This window comes from Lissotriton vulgaris, assembly GCF_964263255.1.
Source record: "Lissotriton vulgaris chromosome 9 unlocalized genomic scaffold, aLisVul1.2 SUPER_9_unloc_1, whole genome shotgun sequence".
Lineage (NCBI taxonomy): Eukaryota > Metazoa > Chordata > Amphibia > Caudata > Salamandridae > Lissotriton > Lissotriton vulgaris.
In genome coordinates, this window is record NW_028240616.1 from 39081 (window position 1) to 55358 (window position 16278).

The window sequence follows — 16278 nt, forward strand, 5'->3', positions numbered from 1 at the left end:
GGGAGTAAATGAGGACACGTGCAAGTTTAAAATATTTATTTCTAATGCTGTGTTCTCAAGCGCAGTATCTTAGCTAATACAAGCAGACATATTATAAGTAACAAGATTATCAGCATAGTTACTATTCCATAAAATACAAAGGGAGAAAGCATGTTAAAATGCTAAATGAAAATAGGCTAGATTACACCTAGATATTACCCTCCCTTGCTAGTAGGTTATTTTACATCTACAGAAGGTCTCTTGGGATTACAAGGGCGGCCCCATACCTCTGTTCCTAGTAGAAATGGATCACATCATTTTCTACAGCGGCTCTCTGCATGCAAATGTTCTCTGAGTGTGTTGGCATGCCTGCGCAGTGTATTATTAAATGCGCCAAAATCAAAGGTGGCCACAGCTGCATATATGTTATGTTTGGAACGTGTGCTGATCAGTCCGATCAACAAACACTGTGTTGAAATAACCTTGAAGGCCTCGGCACTCCCTATTCAGACAAAGCTTACCAAGCAAAGCTGCTAGAATAGAAAAATATATTATTCCTGTGTGAAGCAAAACATTCTGTTAAACTCTAAACATTTATAATAATGTGTGCCGTGTGCAAAGGCAGCAGAAAGGAAAAATGGCGTTTAAACTTCGAATAAGCTCATGTCAACTTAACACAGTGTAAATGCAAGGCTCGTTCCCATGACACTCTCCCTTGATCCGAGCACAGATAAGAAAAAGGGGCAATTTTGGAAAGCAGAGTTCAAGAACGACAGTCAGAACCAAGTTCAAATCGCCACAGTAAAAAAATGGGAACAAATCCATAAATCGTCAATTTTAGCCACTGAAATACGAAAGTATTCAGAAGCTGGGTGGAAAAAGTGTATTCGGTAGATGGGTGGAAAAAGTGAAATCGAGAAAAAATAATTTTCAAGAAAAAAATAAATCCTATAACCAATATGTGACACCGGCCATGTGAGAGAGAGTGAATCGATGACACACCTCAATCCAACAAGGTATATGCAAAATACGTAGCAACAGCCTCCAATAAGAAGTCACTGTTTTCATCCAAAAACATGTCAGCCATCCAATTTAGTAAAGGGAAAGAACATACATGTTCTTCAATTACCGGAGCCTCTAGCACCATCAGAGGACAACTCGGTGTTTCTTAAATGAAGCTGCGTGCCAAGAAATCTTGCACCGCTGCGAAAACATTTCAATGTCCCAGGACTCCATGCATTTCTCCAAAGGCCCTAATACCTCAGCCAAAACAAAGCAATTCATGAGCAACTAAGGGGGTCATAATGTGAAAATGATCCGCATTGGGAGACACCGTATTGCAGAGACACAAATCCAGGGCCCAGTCGAAATCGCAACTCAGGCAATGAAAGACAGGCTGGATGCATGTGAAAAAGGAAAACCAATACGATAATTCATAAGCTGCACTCAATGTGGCAATAGGCAGTGCTCCATAATATTCAAGCATTCGGTTGCGGAGCAGCAACAGTCGCGACAGATCATCTCGCAATATAGGACGTGCATCCATTTTGAAATAAACAAAACAACAGAAGTACGCCTGCGACCAGAGCCAGCATGAAGGGAAATCCACCAAACAGGCTGGAAAAAATTGAATGAAAGAATGCCGGGACCACACCAAATATAGTTTGAAAAGAAGTCACAAGGCTGCTGCTAACAACTTTAAAAAAGTGAGCCAGCCCTGTGGTGGAGGATGCATTAAAGATAGTGTGAATTAATTCACCAAGCATGCACTTCTGTGCGGGTGTTTGCCACGTGGAGGACAAATGTTTAACGAGCAGATGTGAGGGCGACTTCTTTTTGGGACAATTGAGCTATTATACGACTCATCTTGTTGAGCTCTGCTTTCAAGGTCGGAATCGTCGGCCAGATGGAAACATAAAGCTTCCCATGCGGAGGAGGAAGCATTACATTTTTACAACAAACTACACGCTCACTAACCGTAACCACGTAAGGAATTACGGCTACCATCCCACAACAATCTTCATTATTTAAAAGTAAATAACTCCCGTTTGCCAGTAATGTGAATGTGGATATGATAGGAGGTGCTGGTGTACCTTTCAAAATACAGGCTAAATTCGCCTTTTTCTGGTTACAAGAGCCATGTAATTGGATATTCCTACACATTAATGAGTGATCTGGTGTTGTAGTGCAATCCTCACCATTCAAGTAAGCCTCTTTTCCCTCCCTAAGGCACCTATAGGTAAACAGTAGTGACCAAGCTTAATGAAGATATGCGGTGCCCAAAGGTTCATATCTGCCAATTGCATAGTACTTCAAACAGGCCTCGAACTTGAAAAGGGGAAAAGGTAAAGTTATCAATCCGTGGATAAGCCATGCTGCCGAATTGGTTTCAGCCACAGAAAATGGTAGCGGTTCTAACTTTTCAATGTGTAACATAAAAAAAGTTGCATCTTTCAAAGACATAAAACGTTGCTTTTCATCAAATTAAAGGGGGCAAATAATGATGACGTATTCATGTAGTGCCATGGCACTTTTCCAGCTTTCAGAGATTACAAGGTCCATGCAAACTGAATAATAGAACGCAATTTATTTTGACCATGGTACAAAACAGACATCTCATCTTGCACAATATTAACAACAGATGACACAATATTATCTAACGTGTAAATGTGGGTAGAAAGCATGTTAATGCTGTTATCTACAACTGCTAGCACTTTTTCTAAATTTGCTTGATCTATTGCTCTAATGTGGGAAGCCGCCTTAATTTGGGACAGTTTCCAAACTTCTTTGTAAATAGCATATACCCATCTTTTAGATCTGCCGGTAGCCGGGCCTTTCGCAAAATCATTCAGATCAGCATAGTCAGTCAATTTGGAAAAATGCATCTTAACTGACACCAAAGTGGAATTTCATAGCCAACTCTGACATAATTTGCCTACAGAATAGGTAGTCACAGAATGGCCACTTTCAAAACAGGGATCCACTTTGACCTGTGTGTAGCCTGGAGCTAAACCCAGAAAACGATGCTGGCAAGAATCTGCAGTTTTCTGCCACAGCAACCAACCCCTAGTATCCAAACTGGATATGTTAAAGGTAGAATTCAGTAACAGAATCTGTAATCCTCTGATGGAAAACTTGGTATTATTACCCCAACCAAAATATTCTCCTAATTCAGGAAAAGATGGAGCATTTAATGTTTTAGTTGAAGCCAATCCAAAGCAAGTTGTTTGTGAAATTGAAGAATTCAAAAACAACATATGGTTTGGGATGAGGCATGCACGATGCAAAGCCTTGGTGCCTTGCACTTGCCAATCTTTAGAACCCCAAACAGATTTAAGATTAATAGTATCTTTCCACAACTCGTAGCCCCCAACAGCCAATTGGTCTAAAAAGGACTTCGAATGCAATCATTTTGTGTGGGTAAATCTAACCTTGGAAGTCGACTTTTCAGTCATTTTAGAAACAACTGCATTGGGATTGGACTGATTAAAATCAGTAAAATAAGTGAATTTTTTAAAAAGGGAAGCAGAACTGCCTTGTACAGGAGCGGGACAATGTTCCCATTGTGTATAATTAACAATATTCCTCCTGGTATTAGCTTTATGCAAGTAGTGATTGCCAAAGTGTTGATAACAAAACAAATCACTATAATTCGGTGAATCTAGATACAGATCGTCAGCATCAAAGGCAGCATATTATTTCCAATTAGAAAACAAAGCTTCTACGGCCTGAACATCCCAATCATCATAACGAATATTTTGTTTAATTACATCCCACATAGAAACTCTTAGGACATTCAGGACATTTATAGCCTCTGTGGGTCCGTGGATGTGAAATCTAATAGCATCCCACACAATCCCATCTAAGACGGGTCAAGCAGTGATGTTAACAAGAGCCAGGTCCCTCTTCAATCTCTGCGATGAGGAATGGGGAGCCAATGTTCCATTAATATGTCGAATGCATGTTCTTTCTTCAACATAGTGTCCGTTGACGAGGCGGAAAAATACACCACAAATCCAATAGACATTGTGAGAAGTTGGCCTGATACATGATGCTCACTAGTTCTAGTGATCACCTTGTATCAGTCCAAACAACCCTTATGGTGATTGGTTGTAAGACAACCTTATAGACTAGCTATCCTAGTAGCTGATCTATAAGGTTGACTTACAACCAATCACCATAAGGGTTGTTTGGACTGATACAAGGTGATCACTAGAACTAGTGAGCATCATATATCAGGCCAACTTCTCACATTGGTGTGCAGCGGTTGGGATTTGAGCTTGCTGTTGTTTTTACCAAATATAATCTGAGATATCATTTGAAAAATCACATAAGGTACCATAGGTACATATAACAAGCTTAGAAATACTCTGAGTTCTACTGAACCAGCTGTTGTAGTAGAAAGGGAGTAGCACACCCTGACTACAACTCTTCGCAAGGGATCAGTAGGTAAACCCATAGTGTAGGTAAGTGCACCACTTACACCTCACTAGAAAAGCATGTCTACCACAGGAGGTAACACAGAGGCTCCCCTTGTGGTTGATGACCCTCCACAGGTCACTTCCAGATATGCAGCCCTTAGCTTCCAGGAGATGAGATAATTGTGTACCTCCAGGAAACTAAAACAGGGTTCTAACCCTACCACTACTTTTCTGATAGGTCTCTTAGAGACATATGATGCCAGAAGGGCTTCTAGCACAGGCCCCTCTAATCCAGATGGGAGCATGCCCCCCTTAGAGGGAACCCTGGGTGATCCTGACCTTAACCTCCATGAAACAGAAAGTGAAGAGGAGGAAGAGGAAAAGGAGTTATCTGGGGATGAGGCAGAAAAAGGTCCAGTAGTAGTCAGTAGGCTCACCAGGACCAACTTAAGCATACATGAGAATGGAACTGGGGGACCCCCAGGCCTATCCTCAGGTAGGCTTAACCTTGGGAACAGACCAGTTAGGTCTCACTCCAGAGGCTCTAACAGATCTGTTCATACCCATGTCTCTCAGGCATCTTCTCAGAGAGGAATGACATCTCCTCAGAGAAGAGAGCATGAAGCTAAGATGAGGGAAGTCAATCTGAGGATTGAGAGGGAAGAACCTGCCCTTGCAAAAGAAAGACTTTCCTTTGCCAGAGAGCAGAAATTGAGTGGGGCAGACCCCACTGGTGGCAGCATTGTCATTAGAGATAAAGGCAGGAGTTTTGATACTAGACACCTGAGTAAAATAGTGCCCCCCTTTAAACAAGGGGATGACATCCACAAATGGATGACTGCTTTGGAGAGGGCCTGCACTGTCCAGTGCATCCCCAGAGTCAGTGGGCAGCTATACTGTGGCTCTCCTTTGAAGGTAAAGGTAGAGATAAGCTCCTCACTACTAGAGCTGAGGATGCTAACAATTACCAAGTCCTGAAGAATACACTGATTGATGGGTTTGGCTTAACAACTGAATAGTACAGGTTGCTGTTCAGAAACACCCAGAAAAGTCAGTCTCAGGATTGGACTGACTTTGTTCATTGCGCCACTAAGGCTCTAGAAGGCTGGCTACTGGGTAGTAAAGTTACTGACTTCACAGGATTGTATAATCTTATTATGAGAGAGCAAGTCTTAAATAATTGTCAGAACCAGGTATTACACCAGCACCTGGTAGACTCTGATCTGACCTCTCCACAAGAATTTGGTAAGAAGGCAGACAAATGGGTCAGAACCAGGATTAGGCCTAAGAACCAGGATGGTGACCAAAAGAAAGAATCAACCAAGCCTCAAGAGAAGGGTGGGAATAAATCTTCAGATCAAACCACATCAGGGCCCCAAAAATCCTCAGAAGGGGGTGGGTCCCAGAATCCTTCCAATACCCAGAAGAAACCTTATTGCCATACCTGCAAACAGGTAGGCCATTGGAAAACTGACAGCAGTTGCCTAAGGGCCAACAACAATAAGGAGAACATACCCCCAAGTAACACTTCCAAGCCTCCTGTTACTACTAGTAGTAATCCCCCAGGTGGTGGGAGTACCCCCAATAATTTGGGTGCATTTACTTTGGGAGTTCCTGGGGACTCTGGCCTCACCAGGTCCCCTGACTTAGATACTCTTGTCTGTGAGACTGGCATGGGGTTTTCCAACTTCACAGCTTGTCCCAACACTTTGGACAAGTACAGACAGGAGCCCCTCATCAATGGTTCAAAAGTAGAGGCCTACAGAGACACAGGGGCTAGCATCACCATGGTGACTGAGAGCCTAGTCCCCTCAAGGCAACTTTTACCTGGAGCCACATACCAGGTGACCAACATTGATGGAGTGCAGAGAGATCATCCCATAGCAGTGGTCAATCTCAGCTGGGGAGGTTTCACTGGCCCCAAGAGAGTGGCAGTGTCATCAAACTTGCCTGTAGATTGCCTACTGGGGAATGATTTAGAGATCTCAGCCTGGGCTGAGGTAGAGCAAGAAACTCATTTTAAAATGGTAAACCTCCATGGTAAGGTTAGTGAGGCAGTGATAGCCACAGCCCCAGTCCAAGATGTACTCCCTGAACAGGTCAGGAGGGCTGTGCCAGTCACAGCCCAATTTCAGACAGACTCCTTCCCTGAACAGGTTGGCAAGGCTGTCATGGTAACAGCCCACACCCAAACTGAGTCCCTTCCTGAAAAGGTTGGTGGAGTTGTGATGGCCACAGCTCAAACTCAGACAGATAATAGTGTTGTGAAGCCTGAAACTATGGATCACTCCACTCAGACAGAGAGCATTGAGGAGGCAGAGAAATCTCCCTCCCACCAGACTTTAGGAAAGGATCAGCCTCCTCAGGGAACTGATCTGACCCCTTGTGAAGAAACTGCCCCAGAGGTAGTCAGGCCTAGCCTGCCAGAACCCCTGATGACAGTGGACCCTTCCAAGGTGGGACCCTGTCTGGAGCAGGTAACCTGACACTCTCTACCCTGCCTCAGTCAGCCCAGGGCTGTAGAGGTCAGGGAGGCCAGTGGTGGACCTCAAAGGGCCCACTGTCCAAAAGAACGTCCCAATCAGCAGATTAAGGGCACTGAAGCTAGTAGTCCTAGCCAAGTGACAATAAAACAAACTCCTGAGGGATCCCCCTTAAACTTAGTTAGGGACCTCCCACAGATGGACACTGTTGGGCACAGCCAAACCTGGGACCTAAAAACCCCAAACCTGACCTGTCCCTCCAGTAAGCCAAACAGAGGGACTCAGCCTCCAGCTTTAGGTAGCCAGAGGTTGACCCTGAGAGCACACAGCAACTCAGTCCTGGAAAGAAAGGCACATATGGTGGATAGTGATTGGAGGAAGTTGAGCCCAACATTAGTGGAGTCTCACTTCAGTACTCCATCCCAACACCAGCCTTTTACTTTGCCAAAACACACCACAGGTAGAGATTCCCTATGGTGGAGACCCTCAGATACCCTTAGGGTGAGGGATTTCTTAGTGGACCATGAGATAGGGGGTAACCAGGCCACTCAGGCAATATAGGCTTACCTGGTCAAGGATAGCCTTATCTCCTTACGTTTGGGGGTGGGGGGTTATGTAGGAAGGTGGATATCTGACTATGGTTGCCCCCAACTTTTTGCCTGGTGTTTTGCTGGTTTTTCGACTTAGTTGACCTGGGGCCCTCCTATTCAGGACCCCAGGCCCACTGCTCTCTCTGTAAAATGGATTCCATGTACTCTAGGTACATATCTAATTGGATACTGAGTCACCTTATCAGTCCCTGTACAGTGTACCTTAGGTACCCAGGGCATAGGTGCACCCAGGGCCTACCAGGGGCTGAAGCATGTATTATGCCACCCCTGGCTGGCCATCTAAACAGACACAACTGGCTGCACGACAGCTGGGGCAAGGTGGTGTAATCACCCTTTGCTTTAGATATAGTATCCCTATATCTAACCCTAAAATGGACACATATATTCCTATCAGTCACTCCTATGGCAGGCCTTATCAATCCTGAAGGCAGAGTGCTTGGAATTATGTGAGATGGTGCTCTGGCATGAGCTGAGCCCGTTTGCAGCTTGCGGAACCAAGTTCGAATAGCTGTTCCATGATAACGCTATACCATATACTCTTAAGTGCATTATGATCATCGCGGTCAAATGCTAACTTTGGTATAGCATTATCAAAACATGTCGAGTAAGGTGTCATACGAATTGGAATACTACCCCCTCACCAATTCTGGTGACGGGGGTAGCATTCCACCCTTCTAGAGGGACACGACATGTAGGTAACTGTGAACCCCGGTTAGAGTTAACTCGAGCCTCAGCATCACAAAATGGATGCTGCCACCACAGACACAAGTCTGACCTCCTGCTGCTGGGAGTCCTTCCAGCGAGGGAGGCTCGGACAAAGGGTTTCCTGCCTTGGGAGGTGCTAGCACCACCCCAGACAGGATTTTGTGTATTAGGTAGGACAGGGCTGAAAGGAATGAGACATGCCTGGGGCACACAAGGTGTCCCTGTGCATACACCGGTCAGAACCAGTTCCTGGGGCACTCCAGCCCCAGAGCTGGCGCAAGACCGGACAAAGGAAAGGGGGTGTAACCACCCCCCTTCCTGGTCCCACCCAGAGGAGGGACCTAGTCGTAGTGCAGCCCCCTTTAGCTGAATAAAGGTAGGAGCTGGTCCCATTCCAGATTAGATTAATCTTGACAACTTTCACAAAGAAACTCTTGACCTTCGGCCTCCTGATTTCCAGAAGACTGAAGAATCTCCCCTATGGTCAGGGAGTGACCATCCTGCTTCGCAGGCACCATCAAGCTCCTGTGCGGTTTGCTGCAAGTCCTTCCATCCCGGAATCCGACGACCCAGCTCAACAAGACCCAGACCTCCAGACCTCTCTGACCTCCACCCACATCCACAGCACAGCTGGGACCCGTGGGTGCGACGAGCAACGTGGAGAGGGCCATCTTGAGAAAACCTGCACAGCGCTTCCAGCATGACCGCCGAGGGATCCTCGGGTGAGTGCACTGGGGTTTGAGAAGCCCACCACCGACGCAGCTCCTGCACCAAAGACCAGCCCCCCAGCATCCACGAGATCTGTGTGGGGCCCTTTTGCCTGGTTGCTGCTCCTCCTGTTGTCTGGTCATTCACCGCCTGGCCTGTGACCTCTGAGACGACGACCCGAAGATTTCAACACTGCTGGTCTGGTCCCCCAGACTTGCCCTTGCTTCCCTGTGAACGAGAAGCACCACGGACCCTCCTGGTCCGCACCAGACGCCATCTTTGTTCCACCGCGTGGCTTGCATTATCCAAGGCCTGCTGTCCAGATCGACGATCCAACACCGCCAACAGCAGCAGACTACGTGGGACAGCTCGTGCCTCCAGCCTGGTTGTGAAGAGCAGCTCCTGGTCCGCGCAGCAACAGGGAGAAGCGACCCTTCCTTCACCTGACTGCGGCGACAGTATCTGGTTCCCCCCTAGTTCCAGCCCCGTCACTGGCTAGTGACCGAGACTCTGTCCCCTTCCCTTTCAGGACTTCTTCCTTCCAGTTCCTTCCTTGGAACCACCGGACTCCTCCATCTGGCTGCCTGCCAGCTACTCCTTGTTTCAGGCATCACCGGGGACAACGCAGCAAACCCGACGCAACTTCAGCCCTATGCACCCGCAGCCTGTGGGTTAGGTAACTAAAGCTTCTAGGTGCTGAAGTCTGTGTACACTACCTAGTGTCCAGGTCCACTGTTGTTTTCCCTCCATCCAGCCGGGTTCATCCGGAATCCGTAACTTTGTAAACTGTAGTATCCATAGACGTTGGTACGCATCGCGCGTGAGAGTTTCCACTCTGCACGTGAGTCTCGTGGGCCTCCTGCTCCTTACTTACCTAGTTTGTAGCATAGTCCCAGCGATCCTCCAGCCTCTGGATCTCCTTACAGTACTTTCTTTCCTCGCATTCCATTGTTCTGAGTATATGGTTTGTCGTGCCCCTAAGGCGCACTTGTAAATATTGTGCGAACTCGTATTTCCTTTATAGTATTGTCATGTGCTTAGCCCTCTGACCTCATAAAGAGTTCAGAGGTGTATGTTAGTTAATAAATATCTGTTTATTTTCATAACAACCTGTGTGGTGTCCTCCTCATTTGGTATTCAAAGGTTATATGTGGTAAAACAGCTGGCTTCACATGCCATAAAGAGTGTAGCCTAAAGACTGCTTTTGTCCACGCTACTAGGATAGCTGGTCTATAAGGTTGACTTACAACCAATCACCATAAGGGTTGTTTGGACTGATACAAGGTGATCACTAGAACCAGTGAGCATCATATATCAGGCCAACTTCTCACAGACATGAACAGGTAAATCGAAAAAAGTAACAACCAAATGTAGGTCCAAGGAGGAATCAAAAAATGTTTTTTAAGCAACGTTGCAAAAACAGAAAGTTTTGAAGGCGTTTTCGATGTGTGAGAGTCAGTGTCAAATGAAAATCTGGATTCTGTAGCCAAACAAGTTTGCAAATCAGGCATCGATAAGTCAGTGGGGTAAGTATATTCAGTCTCATCAAGGTGAGCACCAGGAAGCGAACTCAATAAAGGACTTTAAACCGCAGGCATCTTGAGAGCAACATCAGCCCTGGGGTTGGGAGCTGGGGCCAAAACAGAATTTCTCAAAATCGATGGACATAAAACTGCTGGAGTCATAATAAGAAGAATCGGCCACTCTGTGTAGTTTGACATTGTCAATGAAGATATACCTTTTATCTTTACGACCTGGAAGTGGTGGTAAAATGACTGCTCTTGTGCCCTTCACGCCAAGCAATGGAACCGGAGCTCCATATGAGGGACCAATCTCCTTCTTGTTCTCGATCTTCTTTCGAACCAGTTCTCCAACTTGGGGTAGCCAGCCAACTACCGGAATATGAAACACATCTTCAGATGTGGAGGGCAAGTGTTCCTTTGCAAGACTGTCTCTCGTCTTTTGTAGATCCTGTAAAACATTGCAATGTTCATCTACGTCAAAGGAGGCAGCAACTGTCGCCTGGTCTAGACCTTCAAGGTCCACGACAAACATCTTGACACCAAAGAGCATTTCTTGACACCAAAGAGCATCTTGACACCAAAGAGACCTTCTAGGGAGATTATTAAGGGCACGCTGCACACTATTGAGGTGGGCTAGCCAGTTCCTGCCAGTTCCTGCTATCTGTCAAAGACTGCTTTAAATCTCGGTTCATTCGTTCCACAACACTATTACCCTCAGGTCTGTATGGAGACGAAAACTTGACTTGGACCCCCAACGAAGTCATGGCATCCTTATACGCCTTAGAGGCGAAAGCAGGACCCTGATCCGAATGGAAGGTGCCACAGGCAAAAATCCCAACAAAAACACGCACGTCTTTTATGACAGTTCGGGAATCAGCGCTTCGGTGTGGCCACACCCACTCAAAGCGTGTGCATGAATCAACTGCTACTAAGATGTACTTATACGCAGTATCAGAGGAAAAAGGACCGCAGTGATCTAAGTAAACACAACCAAGTGGCTTATTAGAAATGTACAACTGCGTCTGGGGCAGACGCGCAGCAGTCGAAGGTCTAATCTTCTGGCAAATGTCACATTGAAGGACATAATCATGCATCTGTTTGTACAGTCCCCGCCACCAGAAACGTTGTTGCAACTGAGATACAGTAGCCGAAACGCCTGCATGGGCAGACGCAACACCTTCGTGGGCAGCTGTAAACACTGTGGACCTGCGGTCCGCGTTGGGAATTAACCTTTCACCGACGTCCAGTATCTTCACATAAGGAACTTTATCAGGACTTAAGTTGTATGAATACTTTGAAGGGAACCCCTTAGGATTATTACTTCCCTTCTCAGTCGCAGCTACAGCCGCCAAGATATTATCATCAATCTTACTTTTCGAATGTGTAACTTCTGCAACCAAATATGTCGACACTGCTGATTTTGCGGCCTCATCGGCCAAGGAATTACCAACAGCGTGAACTCCCACGCACTGATGACCGAGAGGGTGAATTACATACATGAGTGGCAATTGCTCTTTAAGCTCAGCCACTCTGACTCAGATCATTTTATGTTTTATTGTGCTACCTTTGGAGTCACGTGCGGTACAGTCCCCTAAAGTCTGCGTATGCACGACATCGGACTTGAACTCATCACTTACCATGGTACCTACCACAATGGCACAAGCTGAGACGTATGAGTGTTTAGACCCATGCGCAACTTGCACTGAACCATCAGTGTAAATGATACAATGGAAATCCTCCAAAAGGCCGCATAGTCAATGGTGCAGGATGAACAAACCCATACTGCAAAAACTCTTTTTGACTGTAAAGTGGCATCAAAAATAAACATGACATCCGGAGACTTCAATGACGCTGCCCACTGTATCCACCATGGGTGCAAAGCTTTAGAATTTGGTACACTGGCCTTCGTCACTGCCTCGAGTGCAGGATACGGGGTAGTAACCAACATGCGTTTTCCCTGCGACAGTGCACGTTCTTTAAGAATCGATATTTCCACTGCTGTCAAAACTTTTTCCACAGTGGAAAATCGCATTAAAGCCGAAGTGTACAAGTGCGACCTGTAAGCAATAGGTACTGTGTCTCCTTCGTTAAAAGTAAGGTAAGTGAAACCCACTGCCCCAGGAATAATACTTATCACCAGGTTGGTGTGGTTATCACGAGTCAGTAAGAATTTAGGGCCAGATGTAGGTAATCTTGATTTACTGATTCTTAAAATACAGAATTTTACTGATTCGGTATTTTAGAATCGGTAAATGCAATGTAGGTAAATATTCGGTAAGTATTACCGAATCGGTATGATTCGGTATTTACCGAATCGGTATTTTCCGATTCGGTAATTTCAATTCATTCCTATGGGCCTCCAGGCCCATAGGAATGAATTGGAATTACCGAATCGGTAATACCGATTTGGTAAAATGGAGAACTCATTCAAGGGTGGCAGGGTGTCACATTGACACCCTGTTGCACCCCTGAACAGTGCAGGTTGGTGTGGTTATCACGAGTCAGTAAGAATTTAGGGCCAGATGTAGGTAATCTTGATTTACTGATTCTTAAAATACAGAATTTTACTGATTCGGTATTTTAGAATCGGTAAATGCAATGTAGGTAAATTTTCGGTAAGTATTACCGAATCGGTATGATTCGGTATTTACCGAATCGGTATTTTCCGATTCGGTAATTTCAATTCATTCCTATGGGCCTCCAGGCCCATAGGAATGAATTGGAATTACCGAATCGGTAATACCGATTTGGTAAAATGGGGAACTCATTCAAGGGTGGCAGGGTGTCACATTGACACCCTGTTGCACCCCTGAATAGTGCAGCAAAATAATTGCTTTTGCAAAGGTTTTCGATATTTACCACCAACTTGTAGTTGGTGGTAAATACCGAATCCTTACCTATACAATGCACTCATGTGAGTGCTCCCTACATTGCAAATTCTCTAATTTACCTATTTGGCATTTTAAGGAATCGGTAATTTACCGATTCCTTAAAATACCGAATCGTTAAATTACCAAATTTGTAATTTAGGCCACCTACATCTCAGTAGCCTAACGGTAACGGACGAAATTATGAAATTTTGGCCGTTACAGACCGGTATTGGGCAACCTACATCTGGCCCTTAGATTCTAGAAGATCAGCCTGCAAAGATTGCAAAATGGCTGAATGTTTAGGCAGCCAGCATGATTTGGTAAAAGTTGGTTGTATCAACGCATACAAGGGCTTGATACGTTGGGCATATTCAGGAATATACGTATGCCCGAAATTCAAAAATCCCAGCAAGGACTGTAATTGTTTCAGTGTTCTGGGAGCGCGCAGCAGTGCGCATTTCTCCAAGAAGTGATGTGCCAACCCTCGTCCTTCATTGTTGAGCTCGTAGCCCAGGAACAACACTGTGTACTCCGCAATGTGAGACTTTGCAAAGTTGAATTTGTAACCGAAGTCTGCAAAGTTACAAATAATGTGGTCAACGCAACACAAATGTGCCCAAATTTCGTCGTCTGTGAGATAGATGTCATCCACATACGAACACGCATCTGGGTCCACTCTCTCCAAGAGAGAGACAATGCGGGCAGCAAACACACCTGGACTATTCTTATAGCCCATGGCCAGGCGTTTAAATTGGCGCTGTTTGCCGCCACAGGTAAAACTGGTCCATTGGGAACTTAGACCATCCAAATTGTGGGCAAAAAAAACGTTGGATATGTCAAGTGTGGTTTTGAACCGTTTTCGCACAAGACCATCCACCAAAGCAGAGCCGTGGGGATTCTGTACTGCACAGGTATGGCAATGCGAGTTCAAATGCCGGTAATCCAATACCAAACTGTACAAACCGTCAGGCTTGGTCACAGTAAAAAGTGGATTATTCATCGGTGACACGCAAGTTTCAATCACTCCTTGATATTCCAATTGTTCAAGGATTTCCGCAACGGAAGGCTTAGCTTCACGCCGGATGGGATATTGAGGTTAAGGCTGTGGCATAGACCGTAAGGGAATCTCGTGGTGCGGGGAAAATTATCCCAACCACAGTGAGTACGGTACAAAGCTGGCGCAAGAGCCTTAGCGCACTCTTCTGCAAAATTCAGCGCATGGTCTTTTGACACTCTGTGCGCAAAACTAGGGAGGATTACTTCCTCCCCTCTTGGAGCCGCGAGAATAAAAGGTGGGGGCCAGTCATTGGTAGTTGTAAGATACTCCCAAAATACCCCTTTTATGGTATGTTGTATGTCACCTTCAATTAAAAGGACAATTTCAAAAAGCCTGTCAGCGGGAGCTACTCTAGTATCAGCTGTCTCTACAACAACATATTGGTCAGTCGCTGTCACCTTCAGTAGTGGACGCAGGGCCTCTCGCACTATGGTAATCTCCGCCGCGCTGTCGACCAACGTCAGCGCCCATGTCTGATTCTGAAGCTGCGTTCTCACTATCTGTGGCATATTTCACTGTTAAAGCGGCAACTTTCTTTTTCTGAAACTGGGGTCCTTTCTGTGAAGAATCATCCAGCTTGCCTTTTCCGTCTTTCGAGCGGGGCTGGTCGCGACACTGCTGGCCACCCCACCTCTTCCGCTGCTTCCAACACCGGACGATGAAGCTGATGTGTTTTGTCAAGAACGAGGAGAGCGTTGATCAGGAACCTGAAATCTATCAGGCGACTTAATCATACTGCGGTCGCGCAAGTCATAAACGCGCTCAGTAGACGCAGGCACTGGTGATGGGGGACGGGACTCCTGTTTCTGTTGCTGTTTCCCCTGTTTTTTATTTTTGTTCCATTTTCTCTTTGGAGCAGTGGGTTGAACGTCTGTTTCAGACTTCGAACCCTGAGGTTGTTTTTTATCTTTAGCAGAAAAGGACTTGACACCCAAACTATTGCGGCCAATAGTTTTATACGCAGCCGTAATAACTCTCGGTAACTGTTGGGGTTTGTCTGCATCGGGGACATCGTGTAAGGCATTAGCCACTTGAAAGTTCACTGCATCTCCCTTTATATTAGAAAGGACCAGATGGGAAACTACGTCAAATGTGCCAACGAGTCTCATTCCCAATTCCACCGCAGCCTCCGGACCGTGTTCGTCCTGAACACACTTAATGACCACTGGAAGGACAGCCATTGAGGGAGTGCTGAAGCACCTTGTTTACACTGCCGCAAAAATTTTCCCCCATGACTCACAGTCACCGGCTTCTGGTACCAAGTCCTTGGGTAAACTCATTGTAAGAATCCTGTGTTTTTCAATGGGAGTCGAATTAGGAAACACTGCTTCCAGCTGGTCAACCTTCTAGGCAAGCCAAAAATGCATATCATCCTTATCTTGGGGACGCCTGCCCATAACTGCAATGACCATCACGGGAAAAAGCTTCTTTCCGCTTGGACCAGCTGGAAGGGCCCCATCACCAGGGGCCCGCCCTGGAAATTGCGAGTAATATATTGAACTAGGGCCCGAATAACACTAATGGAAGAGTTATACAGGGTCCGCAATTCAGCAATGGGGACTTGCCCCGCACGAGGATGCGGGGTGAATCCAGCCAAAACCCGCCAAGAAGCAACCGGAATGGACAAAGGACCCAATCTAATCGCCGTTACACTGTGGGGAAGGGCACCATTAAACCAAACACGGTGCTGCCATGCAGAAATCGGAATCTCCTGTGTCATTGCAGAGTATTATATGCCTATCCATTGAAAATAGCTATTGGTCTAGTCCAGTAATTCCCAAACTGTGGTCACAAGCGGATTTTTATTGAGTCATGAATGTACAAGCAATAAATGAAGATTCATTTAAATTCTATATCTAGCTTGTCACATTTACTACACTTCAAAGACAGACATCAAATGTCAGACTATGGGCATGATTAT